General features: G+C 42.0%; 1 pseudogene; it reads left to right on the forward strand.

Annotated features, from left to right (window-relative positions):
- Nucleotides 1-11,645: 11,645 nt before the first annotated feature.
- On the forward strand, nt 11,646-12,163 carry LOC110337732 (annotated as a pseudogene).
- The last annotated feature ends 4,641 nt before the right edge of the window (nt 12,164-16,804 follow it).

Below are 16,804 nucleotides of genomic sequence, written 5' to 3' on the forward strand. Positions count from 1 at the left end.
CATCTTGGCAAACCACCCTTTCTTCTAACAAGTCTCATCACTGAGTGGGGCTTCACGGCTGAGTTGTATCTGCCTCCTTTAAGCCTTCATTTTGGTCCTCTGTGTGAGATTTGCTTTTGTGCTCCTAAGCAGTTATTCTGCAAGGCAGGCCTTCATTTTTCCCAACTAAGACATGTAAATAGTAACACAGGGCTGATCCGGGTGAATAGCTATTGAGTCTCTAGAGATTAACAAAGTTATCAAGCCAGAGTACTTGACCTTTCCCCCTCTCAGGCCTGAGAAGATAGGCAGTCAGGAAAACCACTTTTCTGACTCATCCTGCAGGTAGATTAAAAAATAAACCAGTAGGAGCACTCCCTCTTCCCTCCCCACCAACTGTCCACCCTCTTGTATGCATATTACAGAACCCAAAGAGGGGACCTTCTTTCTAAAAGTGCTGATGTATTAGTAGGGCATAAACTGAGCCCTGATAAAGACTTCACTTAAAACCAAGACGAGCCTCGGTACAGTTTATTATAATATCCTGGATCAATACAGTTTATTATAATATCCAGGATTGGTTCTTCAAGCCAGAGAAGAACCTTAGGACAAACCCTGGGGAATCTGAGTATGGCTGGCCATTTAGCATTTAGTTTCCAGAACTGTCCTGGTGTCTTTCTCTTAGTTTGGATCAATATAGCATAACTGGTTACAAGAGTTATGACTTTTAGAACTCTCCAGACAGAAGGGGTACATAGAAAGTTTGCACTATTCAGTGACTTCTCAGTAATCATATGTTTAACTCCATGGAAAATTATGTGTTTGTGTGTGTATATATACATTTGTGTGTGTGTGTGTGTGTGTGTGTGTGTGTGTGTATATATATATATATATATATATACACATATATATGTGTATTAAAACAAACAAACAAGTAAAAAGCTACATTACTCAGTTGTCCAGCATTTGCAGCTTAAATCAACTGAAAATCACCAGAAATGGTACCAGCCAGAATTTGTCATATATATATATATATATATATATATATATATATATATATATATATGAATATGACAGACCCTGGGGAATCTGATTATGGCTTGCCATTAGCATTCAGTTTCCAGAATTGTCCTAGCATCAAATACATATCTGTAGCATTTCTTGAGGTTCTGACTGATAATTTTCATCTCCTCTTAAATTCATCCACTCCTATACTCCAGATCATGTCCCAAAACACTCTGAAAAGTCCATCTGTGTAATACCTAGAACTTAATGGTTTACTAAAGCCTGGTTCACCTTTGAGCATCTTGTTATCCTCTGAAATGATCATGAGTCAGAGCTGTACTGATCCATTTAGAGCCATCCTATGTTCTTTGTGGACATTGCTCCATACGAAAGGAGAACAAAATCCTACAGGTTACAGATAAAAGCAACAGAATACAAAGGCCAGTTGTAAGAACATCATTGTGGTTTTCAAAGCACAGAAATGGGCACTGTCATTTCATTGGTTGCTGAGTATTTTTTTATTCACCTGACTCTGTCAGCCAATGCCATAGTGCTTAGCACAAAGCCAGGTGCATTAGTGCTCAGTAAACACCTTAGGAAAGATGAAAGCAGGGCATACCTTTCCCCCAGCAGTAGTTCCCATACCAAAACATAACGGGCAGACATTTTTATGACAGCAGCTCAGCAAGCATTACTTTTCTTTCCATTTGTCCTTCTGGGCCCTCCAGTCAGGAAGGCAGGATGAGTAATGGCAGAGGAGAGACAGCTCTAATACAAGGAGCTTCCAAGACCCTTCAGAGCAGAGCGTTGCTTTTGGCAGTGTATGGTGGAGCTTGGGTAGGGCTCCAGTGAGGGAGAAACACGAGGAGGAGAATTGCAAGGCAATAGAGAAATGAGGCCAGAGGAATCTTTCCCTCTGGTGTGGGTTTCCCACCCTAATTGGTCACCAACCCAAACCACCCGAGTGTGAGCACAGTGTGCTGGACAGATGGATCTGCAGAGGTTCTGTGCCTGTCTGACATCTGTGTGTTTCTGGCACACAGGTGTTTCAGCTTTATTCAGCCAGGAAACAGCTTTTCCCCTTTCTTTTCCAAGGGAGGGAGTTTTGGGGAGGTGGGAACACCCACGATTGTTTCTCAGAATAAGAAGGAAGCAAGGGATGGGGGAGGGGAGCACACAGCCCACCCACTGCTTATAGATTCCTTGCTTCCTTGCAGGTCAGCCTTATTCTGCAAGGTGTAAATCAGAGGGCAGATGCATGAACTGGGACGGTTTCCAGATGCACGTCGCACAAAGACCCATGTGTTCTCATTGTGAGGAAATAGCTTGCCAGTAGGACAGTTCTCGTACAGCAGACCTGTGTGGGGACATGTCATCCTGCCTGCACATCTTCCACCAAGTAGAGAATGATTTGCAAATGCAGTGTAAGAACCTGAAAGCCAGGAGAGTGGGCAGTTAGAAGCTGCTTTGTCCCTCCGTGGAGCCTGCAGACCTAGCTGATAAGCTGCCCAATCCCTGACAGTGCCTGATGGATGCAAGAATCTCAGCCACTAAAGTCAGTGGCAAGCAGCTTCAAATGGGCCAACAGTGCACCAAGAACCCCCTGGCTCTGCTCCCTCAGTAACTGGCCAGCCACAGTGCCAACTGGCAGCAAACATGCAGAGTTGCTACCCCTGTTCTTTCTTCCTAGAGTTGGCTTTTGCTCTCTCTGGCCTAGGCCGTTGGGCTTCTATACCTACTTCCTTCTTCCTTCCTTCTTTGCTTTTTAAACTGATTTTTAAAAATGTACCCTCACAGGGAATTGTTGCAAATGGAACCCAGGGCCTCTAATATGCTAGGCAAGAACTCTACCCCTGAGCTATGCCCTAGTCCTAAGTGGCTTTCTTTCTTTTCCTTTTTAAAACATTCGTCTTCTTTTCATATGTATGTGTGTGGCATATGCATATGTGTTCATTCTCACACATGTGTAGTATACAGCCACATGCTGTGCACATGCTTGCATGTGCCCAAGACTGAAGTCTGGAATCTCCCTCCATTGCTCATCTACCTCCTCTGTTGAGGCAGGCAGGCAGGCAGGCAAGCAGGCAGTCTTAACTAAAGCTAGAGCTCACTGTTGCACTTGTCCCACACAGTTAGCTCGCTCTGGGCTTCCCAGAGTTCTTTGCCTCCCAAGGTTGTAATGACAGGAGGACCACCGCCCCCATCAAATACTTCCAGGAGTTCTCAGGATCTGAACGCTGGTCGCTGGTCTTCTTAATTCCTTGGCAGATGTTTTTACCTCTGAGGCATCTCTTCAACCTCAAGTGGTTTGCTTGAAAGTATCATCTACCAGGAGGTTACTTTAACTCTCTGATAATTTGGGTGACATCTGACTATTTCTTGTCCCATTTTGAAATGAAGATTGCATTTAGAAACCTTAAGGGGGGGCTTTTTCATAAGGAACACGCATTTCCACTTTCGTTCATTTCTCTCTTTTATATGAATCCTCTGCTCCTTTAGTTTAGAATGGCAATTGTGTATGACCAGGTTCTCCCCTTGCATTTGTTGGATTTCCTGAGGGAGGACAATTTTTCTTCATAATAGCCATTCCAGACTTTATTTGAACTCTTCGCTCTGGTTTTTGCTGGAGGAGGGGTAAACAACTCTTTTGGTGGCAGCTGATGATGTCAAGCCTAACTTTGTGTTCCTTTGTCTTATTTGGGGGCTAGAATCATGGGTATCTTTCCTTGATGACAGAATTTATTTTGTACCTCCTGCATTCAGTGTTTGGAACAAAGCATCTCAATATCTTCTGGGAAGCTAGCATATAAAATACAGTTAATGAGTGACACAGAGAACAGGAAGCAAAGGCAAATGGAACCGGAAATAGACCTGGGATTCCATGGAGGATATTGCCTTCAGCACCAACAACTCCAGAAATAACCAATAATAAGATTGTGAGTTGTGGAAATTGCATTCCCCAGAATGCATTTGAGGTCATAATTCAACTAGAAATTGTCTTGGTTTCACTAGCTCATTTTCCCACCTTCTTTGCAATCCTGTTTTCTAGCCTCCCTCAAAAACCACCAAATAAACCCCAGGCATTTAACTCTATTAAGAAAAATAAATGTCTTATCCACCTGTTAATAGGATTCAAATGCTAGGCTAATGGAGACCTGGATGTGCTTTAACCCACCCAGCAATAAATGGCAGAGGAAGAGTGTATTAAATTGAACTGCTTTTTTACTCTACGAAATTTAAACCTGATACTTTTAAAAACTTTTATCCTTTTCCTCAAAGGAAAGGATTTTTTTCCCTAAGTAATACAAATTGTACCACCTGGCAGCAAAATTAGAAACTTGCCTTAGTGATGAATGTTTTCATTCTTTGCTGAGGTCTAGATGGTAGGACACAGTAGCTACTGTATGCAAAGCCACAGTGAAAGGTACTGACCATTGACCAAGTGAACAAAAGCCAGATAGGAAGCAGCTTTTCAATGGAATGATCTCCGTGATGCTCAAAACAAACACCTCAAAACTGCAGGCAAATTCCTCACTCAACATTGTTTTTGTATTTGAGATCAATGGAGAAGTTCAACTGTAACATCATCGACTTTCTGGATTTATTTATGAGCCTGATGTGCTTTTGATGATATGCAGAACTTTTTCTCATGAATCGTTGCCTTCAGGTCCAGCTCTACTTTGGTCACCCCCATGACATCATTTGCAGCTTAAGAAACATTGACCTGCACACTTCTGCACTTGTGAGTATGATTTCACAATATCAACAATTTTAAAGTGACTTACCGTGAGGTTCCTAACAGGTAAGTAATCTTTAGTTTTGATAAATGACATATTTCAGAGTTAAAAATAAACTCAAGATTTTACTTTGCTGCCAAGGAAAAGTGACCTTGAACCATTTATTATGTCGTTTAAAGTTTGTTTCTTTGTTTGTAACAATTGATTCATAATACCACATGCCTTATAAGGTTAGTGGGAGAGATAAGGTAAAGAGATGCAAGAAAGCATGCTTAGCCTGGCAATGTATTTTGATGAAGTGGCAAAAACCTGCAAAGACAGAAGAAGCTGGGAACTGCTCAGTCTGCAAGACTTACATCGGCTGTAGGTCAAATTGTTCCTGAGTGAACAAACCACTGACTGGCTAAGCAGCAGCAACGTGATGCAGACTGACAGCTGTACTATATTCTAGTTCAGGTAGAGATTAACATTTACATGTAGACGATCTTTTCTGTCTGGAACACTGACAGAGAAGGCTGGGCATGGGGGCTCATGCCCACAATCCCAGTACTTGGCAGGGGGAAGCTCCGGAATTGATAGTTATCCCCGAGTATACAGTGAGTTTTAGGGCAGCTTGGGTTACAAGAGGCTTTGCTTAAAAAGAGAAGAAGATGAGGAGGAGGAGGAGGAGGAGGAGGAAGGAGAGGAGGAAGAAGAGAGGAAGAGGAGAAGGAGGAGGAAGAGAAAGAAAATGAAAGTAAAAAAAAAGAAAAGAAAAGAAAAGAAAAGAAAAGAAAAGAAAAAAGAAAAATGTGACCCAGAGAAGAAAACTAAAATGTGAGATTGTGAAAACACATAGGAGCCTAGAGAAAGGATGGATCTCCAGTAGTAGATAGAATGAATTAATAGGCATACACCTTAGTAATTTGTGACTTGAAGTCATGATTTAAACACACCACCTCTATCCCATTGAACAGTAAGAAGCAATTATTAAAATGGTTCCATAAACTACTTCAACTACAATGCAGTTAAGAAGGTAAGACAGCATCAGTGACATCCATGAGAGGACATGACAGTCATGAGGGGGATGGACTGTGGACATGACTGTCAGGAGGGGGATGGACTGTGCCCATGACTGTAAGCAGTGGGATGGACTATGGACTTGACTGTCAGGAGGGGGATGGACTGTGGCCATGACTGTCAGCAGTGGGATGGACTGTGGACATGAGTCTTTCATACTAAACAGGAACTTTTACTAGAAGCCAATGTAATAGACTCTGATGCCCACATGACATCCTAAACATGAAAATTATGGGACTTCAACAACTTTACACATGTTTCCCATCAGAGCATCAGATACCTGATCATGCAAAAGCCTGTTATCTTTTCAAGTGGCTGGTTTGGTGACTGTTTGCGACCCTGTGGACAAGTAAAGATGAAACGAATAGGCACACGGAAAGGCAGTGTAGTGGTTACTACTGACTGGTAACCTACGAGGTCAGCTTCTGGGCACATCTAGGAGGGTTACCTGATTAGTTTGGCCTTGGAAGATGCTTATGAAGGAGCAGGTGCTTTACGTGGGAAGACTCATCCTCACTGATGGTAGCACACTTCCCTAGCCTTGGGTTCTTGACTGCATAAAAGAGCAAGGTAGCTGAGTATGACTGATTATCACTCTCTTCTCCCTAACTGCAGTTACAGCAGGATTAGCTGTGTCAAGCCCTTGGAACCTTGATGTTTAAATCACGATAGACTATATTCTCAAACTAACTATGTGCTAAGGCAAAGCCATATGCTAAAGCAGACCCTTCCTTGTTTAACATGCTTTTTCCCAGGTATTCTTTGGAATCAGGAGTTGTATGGGTGTGGTGATAAACCTGACCATGTGGTTCTTAGGACTTTTGGACTGATTTGAGAATACTGAGGAATACTTCTTTGGGCTAAAAAAAACAGCCCTTAAATGCTACATTAATGGACCATTGGAGTGGGATCTTAGAAAATAAGAATGCTTAGAGAAACACAGGTAGTGGAGGCTCAGTAGTCCCATACAAGGGCTCTGCCCTGACAACATATAGCCCCATCTCTAAACACCATCACTTTGATGACTAGGTCTCAATGTGTGAACTGTGTAGAAAAACAAACAACTCAGCGACACTGGATAATTCTTTCTCTGCTCTTCATTGTCATTTGCCTTTTTATTTGGCTTATGGAAATGAGTGTCTGAGTCTAGTGTGTTTACAAGGGCCCTAACAACTCCAGTAACCACATCCTATGAATTTTTTCAGCCACTGTAGTTTTCTTTTCTTTATTCTGTAGAAAAATGAAGAAAGTAATAAAAGATTTACAAAAATATAATGCAGGGGGTAAAAAAGACCATCTGAAACCACAGACTAATTGGAGGGGAAAAAACTAAAAAAAACCATGTAGTTTGATCTTGTGACTTAACATCTCAGGAAGTATTGACCTTGAAGGGTAAAGTGACCCTTTCAAAGTTCTTAAAGCCAATGCAATGCCTAAGAACAGAAATCTGGAGTCTTGGTCACATGACTATAAACTACCTCTTTGTAGATTAATTTTTTCACAGTCTACTTCTAATGATGGTTCTTAAACAGTTTAACCTCCCTTTTAGTCCACCACCTACCAGAGGTCGTGGGGAAAAAAGGACACGGGGGAAGTGGACTTTTTTAGAAATGGTTTTTTTCAGAGTAACTCCCATCTGTTATCTGGAAAGCAGCAATTCAGTTCACAGGTCAGTAGTGTTAGCTCAATACACCTAAAAACACTTCATGGATATATACCAGCCGTCCAGTTTGGTAGTCGAGATAGCAAACATGAATCTGCAGTGGTGGCACTACCTAGCAGAGACAGCCAGGCCTCAGCCTCAGCACAGGTCAGCAGGAGGGACCAGGGCCAACAGGAACACCAGGAGAAGTTTTTAGCTGTGCCTCTCTCAGCAAAGCAAAGATCAGCGAAGACTGAGACCAACACGCATTGCACAGCTAGCTCTATAAGGAAACCAAGCTCTGCCTCCTTTATTGTCCACTGAGTCTATTTATACTCCTTCCAAACATCATATGTCCTCCACAGGCCTTGTCTCAAACTCAGTACATGTGTCTGTCTCAGCTGACATCATTCTGCCAATCAGCCATGAAAGCGGCAAGAAAGCGCAGCAGACCACCAGAAGTTTTTGAAGCATTTCCCTCTATGGAATCCTGACAAATGGAGCTCAACTACACAATGTAAGGCAGATATATATGTAGCTAGCGAAAATTTCTTCATCACGTGTTCTTTCAGATGCTTGCTTTAGCAGAATGTCCTTTCACTTGTGTCTCTCTTAGCCTTTCATCTGTGTCCACTTTAAGAAAACACTCCTTCAGGTGTTTGCCCCTGCAAAACACCATCCAACACAACTGACTTTCCAAAGAACGCTTAAGTTTCCACTTCTCCTCTTAACTCCAGCTCAGTACCCAGCTGGTGGGAGTCCCATCTGACAGCATTTCGTTTTTCATTATATGTCTAGAACATGATCAAAAAAGGGAGGATGTGACACTAGATAGTTTGCTCAGCTTCACACACTTTTCAAATTAATGAGTATACAACCAGCATGGATGCTTTCCTAGTCTTGGTTGCTACGATTTTAGAAAAAAATATTTGTTTGGGGTATTTGATTGTTCTGGACTGGATAATTTCTATGTTTTTCTGTAGCTTTGAATTTGTTTTTACTGGTTTCTCTGCTTTTAGTAACCAGAGTACAAATGTCACCACTGACTTAGAGTCTAATAACTGACAGAAAATTGAAGAGTAAATTTGCATAAATGGCAGCTCTCCATTCCTGACACTCTTGTCAGCTTATGCTGTGTTACTGTTTAATATGTGCCATTCAAGTCCTTTAGAAATGCTTAGGGCTAAGCTGCTAAGTAAGTCTACACACCTCTGAAAGAATCTTCCTGATAGTGAGCATTGTGGTGCCACGAGTCTTCATTTCTAGTCTCAAGGGCTTTCTCATGTCCTGGATGAGGGGTTTGTTCTTTCCTTGGACTCCTCATCTCTCCTTGGCTAGTAGCCATCACAACTGTGTCTCACATGTGCCTCTGACTTTGCATCTTCTTCCCCTGCCTCTTCCTTTGTTATCTAAGTTCTCTGATGATTCCATTTTTCTGCTTTTGCTGTTTTAACCAAGGCATCCATAAAGAACCCCAGGAGTAGGCTGCAAATTACTTATGTGAAAACATCTAATAAACAACAGGAGTCCCTCAGAATTATTTTCTTCTCTCTATTTTATCTTAAGAATCTTTTTGGTTTGTTAATCTGAGTCACCATTTGAGAGACTGTTGATCACGTGACATAAAATAAGCAAGAATTTAATGTGCTTATTATACCCTACCCACTCAACTGAGCATTCTAATTTAATCCTTAGGGCAAGTTTTAAGAATCAGTAATGTTGGCTCTAAACATATCTAGGACTTGATGGCTAGCTTCTTGTGGGACCTTTAAATATTAGTAAAAGAATAAATATTAGTAAAAGGTTTGTGTAATATGAAAAGAAACCAAAAACATGGAGCCTTTCACTATTAGGAAGGAGTGAAGTCATTCAGTGCTCTCAGCCACCTTTGTGACCTGTGTGTCCTCAGAAGGAAGCTGAGAGTTTTACCCCTAAGTTACGACAACAGTGGCTTCACGGAGCATGTTACTGATAACAATTGCACTTTACAGTGGCATACCTGTGAAAGCGATTCAGGGGGAATGTGGACTATGGAAGTTCAAAAGCAATGATACATTTGAATTTATATACAGCTAATGCAAACAAATTGTTTAATAGCATGAACATTATAGTAGTAATTTTATCACTCACTGTGACACAATATGTGACTGAAGGCACTTAAGGATGGGAAGATTTATTCAGGCTCATGGTTTTGGAGGGTTTAGGTCTGTTATGGTGGGGAAGGTGTGGCTACAGAAATGTTCCCCAGCTCCATCCATGCTAACAGGATCCTGAGGTGGCATCCATTCTTCACATCTCAGCCATTCAGGAAACAGAAGGCAGGACTGGAAGTAGAGCTAGATTATAACCCTCAAAGATATTCCCACAGTGATCTATCGAATAGCACCACCCACTAGGGAATCAAGCAAGCCTGTCGAGATTCCTTAGCTATAAGTCAAAACAGATGAATAATTGTATCACTTACAGTTCTAAGGTGGTTTTGATCTTCAGTAAAATTTATGTGTAATTTCCTGCTGGACCACTCCACCCTCACTGCAGCCCTGCTTTAAAACAAAAGCATCTTTAAAGAACATAACTTAATGCAATGCCTCACGTTCCCATTCCCATCTTCTTGGAACTCATTCTTAAGACCCTATGAATCAAAAGTTTCCCCCTCCTGTCAGCTGAGAGTTAATAAAGGACAATGTAGGATCCAGGGACCCAGGGGATCTCAGTGGGGGAGTACCTGCCTAGCCATGCACAAGAATTTGGGTTCAATTTCCGGCATCCTAAAAATTTTAAAGCATTAATCTGGTATGTTTAAGTAGCTGGACAATGACTCAGAATCAATGGGTGGATCACATGACCAGCAGCTCCTGAATATAGATGCTAAAACTTCTAGTGGAATGGAGTCTTATTAACTAGCTAATGAGACAGAACATTTCAGTTTAGTGATTGACTATGGTGACATTTCCCTTCCCTCTCTCCCTCCCCACTAGACTGTATGCAATGAAAACCTCTACTACAGAACAAAGATCTCCCTAATTTCCTCAGTCCAGGTGGGCTAAGACCATTTCAGGACTGCCTGTGAGTGGTGAGTAGTGAACAAAAGTATCAGCCCCATGTTGGGCCTTTCAAGGTTCTGAATTAGCCAGGCACTTGCAAAGGGCCGGGAGCTGGGAGCTGGGCCTGGTTAATGCTGGCTGGGTGGAAAGCCAGGATTTACTCACCACCTTTGTGACTCTTTGCAGCCATCACTCAGAGTATCTGGGACTGGAAGTTTCCTTGTTTACCCCTGAGTCCCTTTGTGAACAGCATGAAGAAGCTGGGCAATGTGCCTGAGTACATTATTGCACCAGCGCCTAGTTCCTCCTCTCCTAGTTCTTTCTCCAGAAACGAACTCTTTCTCCCCTTTCACTGAGATCAAAGTTTTCTCTTCTCTTGGTGATGTGGAGATACACAGGAAGAGGATGAGGCTTATGGAATCTTGCAGACCTAGGAGAGAAGAGATGGGTGTTGGGGATGGGTACTTTCGCCTGAATCCCCAGAAAGCTGTTCCTTATAAACAGAACAGTTGCTGCTACAAAGTACAAAACCACATTGTTCCTTTCTTTAGTTCTGAATGGAGTTGGTTACCCTTTCAGTGTTAAGTGTGAAAAAGGCAAGAGAAAGAGCATATCCAGAGCTGGGCAACGTTAAATAGGAAACTTTGAGGACTACTGGTGGGCGCCAGTTACAGAGGGATGAAACTTCATCCCTGAGAGAATGTGCCTTCGATAAACTTGTGCACTAGACTCTAAAAGGAAGTTCACCAAGGGATGCTATTACAACAAACCGAATGCGCAACATCTCAGCATCAGGACATCTCAGCATCCCATAGCCTTGTTAGCTCCTTTCAGGGCCCCGAGAACCACGTGTTTACGTGGTGAGCATGCAGCAGGTGTCACTCACTGGGCTGTTTCTGGAGCACTTTTGGCACCTGTCCTGACACATGAAGAGACAGGATGAGAATCCTGATTACCAAATCCTAATCGTATGTGGAGTTTCTTATGCAAGATGCAAGAAAACACCCAGGGGGAACACACACCTCATTACAGCATTCATTCATTCCCTCTCACTCATTGCTGTCAGGGGACTAGGAGCTTCATCTCCTGTACAGTGATCTGGGAGGACCACATGCTTGCTCTCCTGTACCTTTTAACACAAAGTTGAAATAAGAAACGATCACCGTCCTTTTCGCCAAGATGGCGCTGAAAGCGAAGAAGGAAGCTCCTGCCCCTCCCAAAGCCGAAGCCAAAGCGAAGGCCTTGAAAGCTAAGAAGGCCGTGCTGAAAGGCATCCACAGCCACAAAAAGAAGATCCGAACGTCACCCACCTTCCGGCGGCCCAAAACCCTGCGGCTCCGGAGGCAGCCAAAATATCCTCAAAAGAGTGCGCCCAGGAGAAACACGCTTGACCACTATGCCATCATCAAATTCCCACTGACCACCGAGTCAGCCATGAAGAAGATAGAGGACAACTACACTCTAGTGTTCATTGTGGATGTCAAGGCCAACAAGCATCAGATCAAACAGGCTGTCAAGAAACTCTATGACATTGATGTGGCCAAAGTCAATTCCCTGATAAGGCCCGACAGAGAGAAGAAGGCATATGTTCGCTCGGCTCCTGATTATGATGCCCTAGATGTTGCCAACAAGATTGGGATCATCTAAACTGAGTCCAGATGGCTAATCCTAAATATATACTTTTTTTTTCACCATAAAAAAAAAAGAAACAATCACCGTTTGGTGGCTGATTATGGGATGGAGTAGTCTCTGGATGGTCCATCCTTTTGTCTTAGCTCCAAACTTTGTCTCTGTAACTCCTTCCATGGGTATTTTGTTCCCTANTCTAAGGAGGAATGAAGTATCCACACGTTGGTCTTCGTTCTTCTTGATTTTCTTGTGTTTTGCAAAATGTATCGCGAGTATTTTAAGTTTCTGGGATAATATCCACTTATCAGTGAGTTCATACCATGTGTGTTCTTTTGTGATTGGATTACCTGACTCAGGATGATATCCTCCAGATACATCCATTTGCCCAAGAATTTCATAAATTCATTGTTTTTATTAGCTGAGTAGTACTCCATTGTGAAAATGTACCACATTTTCTGTATCCATTCCTCTGTTGAGGGACATCTGGGTTCCTTCCAGCTTCTGGCTATCATAAATAAGGCTGCTATGAACATAGTGGAGCATGTGTCCTTATTACCAGTTGGAAGATCTTCTGGGTATATGCCCAGAAGAGGTATTGCTGGATCCTCTGGTAGTACTATGCCCAATTTTCTGAGGAACCACCAGACTGATTTCCAAAGTGGTTGTACAAGCTTGCAATCCCACCAGCAATGGAGAAATGTTCCTCTTTCTCCACAACCTCGCCAGCATCTGCTGTCCCCTGAATTTTTGATCTTAGTCATTCTGACTGGTGTGAGATGGAATCTCAGGGTTGTTTTGATTTGCATTTCCCTGATGATTAAGGATATTGACCATTTTTTCAAGTATTTCTCAGCCCTTCGGTATTCCTCAGTTGAGAATTCTTTGTTCAGCTCTGTATCCCATTTTTTAATAGGGTTATTTGAATTTCTGGAGTCCAGCTTCTTGAGCTCTTTGTATATATTGGATATTAGTCCCTTATCAGACTTAGGATTGGTAAAAAAAAATCTTTTCCTAATCTGTTGGTGGCCTTTTTGTCTTATTGTCAGTATCTTTTGCCTTACAGAAGCTTTGCAATTTTATGAGGTCCCATTTGTCAATTCTTGATCTTACAGCACAAACCATTGCTGTTCTGTTCAGGAATTTTTCCCCTGTGCCCATATCTTCAAGACTTTTCCCCACTTTCTCATCTATAAGTTTCAGTGTCTCTGGTTTTATGTGGAGGTCTTTGATCCACTTAGACTTGAGCTTTGTACAAGGAGATAAGAATGGATCAATTAGCATTCTTCTACATGATAGCCGCCAGTTGTGCCAGCACCATTTGTTGAAAATGCTGTCTTTTTTCCACTGGATGGTTTTAGCTCCCTTGATTGCACATGCCAGCAAGATTTTGCTGAAAGGACCCTGATATAGCTGTCTCTTGTGAGGCTATGCCAGTGCCTGGCAAATACAGAAGTGGATGCTTACAGTCATCTATTGGATGGAACACAGGGCCTCCAATGGAGGAGCTAGAGAAAGTACCCAAGGAGCTGAAAGGGTCTGCAACCCTATAGGTGGAACAACAATATGAACTTACCAGTACCCACAGAACTTGTGTCTCTAGCTGCATATGTAGCAGAAGATGGCCTAGTCGGCCATCATTGGGAAGAGAGGCCCCTTGGTCTTGCAAACTTTATATGCCCCAGTACAGGGAAATGCCAGGGCCAAGGAATGGGAGTCAGTGGGTAGGGGAGCAGGGCAGGGGGAGGGTATACGGGACTTTCAGGATAGCATTTGAAATGTAAATGAAGAAATTATCTAATAAAAATTGAAAAAAAAAAAGAGAAAAGAAGCAATCACCGACCTTATAGAACACTTTTTGTTTGGGTCTTTCAGGTAACTGTTGGCATTCCTGTATTCAGGAGTCACTTTTAGAGACTGTTATTACACTGATCTCACAGTAGGGGACATCTAGAAGCCCAGAGAACATTAGAAAACTCAGATAAATAAAAATTGGTTTCTTTGGTCTAATTTTCATGGTGTCATTTTTTAAAGGACTTACTTATTTTGATTTTTATATGCATGGGGCTTTTGCCTGCACCATGAGTGTACGTGGTTCCTGAGGAGGCCAGAAGAGAACATAAGATCCCCTGAAATTGTAGTATTGTAGTTAGAAATAGTTGCCAGCCACCAATCAGATGCTGTCAGCTGAATCCAATCCCTCTACGAGAGCATCAATCCTTCTTAACTTCTAAGGTGTTTCTCCAGCCCCTAAATATATATCAACTCTTCCTCCTCCTCGGTTATCACAGGGACTGGGTTATCAGCTCCTAGAAACCCCATGTGGAGTGCAGATAGATGACCCTGACTACTTCCCAGCTTGGGTGACTGTGCCTGGTGTTTCATTCATGGTTACGGGATTTGTAGGTTATGGATAGACTCATAATCTCATAATATAGTAACTGAATAAATAGGTCTATAGTGTGGTTTAAGCTAGAGTTCTAATGTAGTTTCAATGTTAGAAACATGATTTTTACATTTCGTTCTATTCACTAGATTTCAAAAGGTAACCAGTCTAAATATTTCAGAATGCAAGTGGAAGTAGATTTTTCATGATGTGTATGAGCACAAGTTTACTACACTTAATTATTTTCTTGCTGTGCTGGCCCTCATGCATGTTATTCAAGTATGCTACCAATGAGCTACATCTTTGATGTATAGATTATTAAGTTTAAAGGAAAGACAGTAATGAGTGCTGGAGAGATGTCTCAGTGTATCACAGAGGTCACAGAGGACCAGGTTCAACTCCCAGTCCCCACAGGGCAGGTCACTACCACTGGAACTGGAGTTCCAGAGGTTCTGACAACTTGTAAAACTTTGAAGGCACCAATCATGCACATGATAGACACATATAGTCAAGCAAAGTACCCACTCATACAAAATGAAGAAAAATTTAAAAGAAAGACCAATAATAATATTTCCAAGGAAAATAAATACTGTTGTTTTGAGGGGTGCATATGCACATGCATGCGTACAATGTGTTTGGGGTTCACATGGACACATGTAGAGGTCAGAAGACAACTGTGTACAATAGGTTCTCACCTTCTGCCTTTAAGTGGGTTCTGGAAATTAAATTTGGTTCACTGGGCTTGTGTAGCACATACCTTTATGCCCTAAGACATCCACCAGCCCCAAAGATATGTCTTTGAAATGAAACTATCCATGTGAAGGGGAATTTGGTGGTAGTAGTGAGTAGGGGAAAATGGCATTTGGTTCGAGGTTTGAGAAGCCACTGGAGGGCTTTTAAAAAAAAAAATGATACTCAGTGAGTATCAATAACTTTCTTCATTTACAAAATGAAGATGATAATAGCATCTACTTCATAGGGTCCTTGCAAGGACTGAGTTGATGCTGCTCACAAGAGCATTCAACAGGGTATAGCATTTAGTCATTACTAAATTATCACCAGGCATTATTAATGTTATCATCAGTAACAGGAAATGAAGTGATAGTCTAGAGAAGGAATGTATTCTTAAGTTTTTTATTTAATTTTTGTTTATGTATATTTGTACGGATACATGCCACATGTGTGCATGTGTCCACAGAAGGCAGAAGTAGGCACTGAATTACCAGCTCCAGGTGACTGCAAACTGCCTAACATGGATGCTATGTGCCAAACTCTGGTCCTTGGGAAGAGCACCAAGGGCTCTTAACTTCTAAAACATCTCTTCAATCCTAAAAAGTTAAATACGCAGCATAACTCTTTAAGAGCAAAGAGTTTCTGGTGAAATTGGGAAGGAAACCAAAAGGAAAAGACCCCCAAAACTGGCCTAATAGTTTTTGTGACTCAAATCAGGAAAGCTTGAGTAAGGTGTTAAGTATAGCCATCACTGGGGAAAAAAGAAGTCAGTCAATTTCCGTGGGACACAGCAAGTACCAGGGCTACTTGGATGGACTCCAGTCAAGAAGGCAACATGGGGACTCAAGTTTGCTTTAGTTCTTCAGGAAATCAAAGAAGTCAGCCAATCTTCAACCAGAAAATGGAAACAGAGTTCATTTCTAACCTGTAAGACGTTCCGTGAGAAGTGTTCTGCATCTAAAGAGATGAGCAGAGGCAGAAAGAGCTTTCTCCTGACAAAAGTTCTCTACATCTATCCTCAGAAAATACCCAGGATACAGGAGATACTCCCATAATGCTCACTGGTTAAATGACTGATTCAATAGTGACAAATTCAGTGAACTGATATCAGCTTGGGAACATGGGTCCTGAAGAGGGTCTCCCCAGTGTGCTTTCTAGTCCCCATCTCATTCACTTTGGGAAGGATGGTACTAGGTATGTTGTATGGTCGATGCTGAGAAGGACATGAAAGAAAAATGTCAATTCAGTTGCAACAGGACCATTCCTCATAAGACAGCCATGTGCAGAGTTCAAGGAGACCTCCAACGTTCAGAGCCATCTGAGATACTAAGTTCATCAAGTGCTGTTGAAACAGCTCAAACAAGGTATTAGAGGGTCGGATAGTAGACAGAATAGATGAGTGGGCATATTTAAACTTCAGTTTTATGATAGCTCTTGTAAAACAAAGCAGAGATTTATTTAAACCTTGCCCAGAAGAATTTGGGTCAAAGACTAACTTTTGAATTAGGAGATTAATCTGACACTAACAGCAGGTGGCAATGAAAAGTCACTTCATTCAGGTGACCTGGGTTTCCTGAAACATCAAGTGTGGGAA

This window comes from Mus pahari, chromosome 20 (genome assembly GCF_900095145.1).
Source record: "Mus pahari chromosome 20, PAHARI_EIJ_v1.1, whole genome shotgun sequence".
In the NCBI taxonomy this organism is placed as follows: domain Eukaryota; kingdom Metazoa; phylum Chordata; class Mammalia; order Rodentia; family Muridae; genus Mus; species Mus pahari.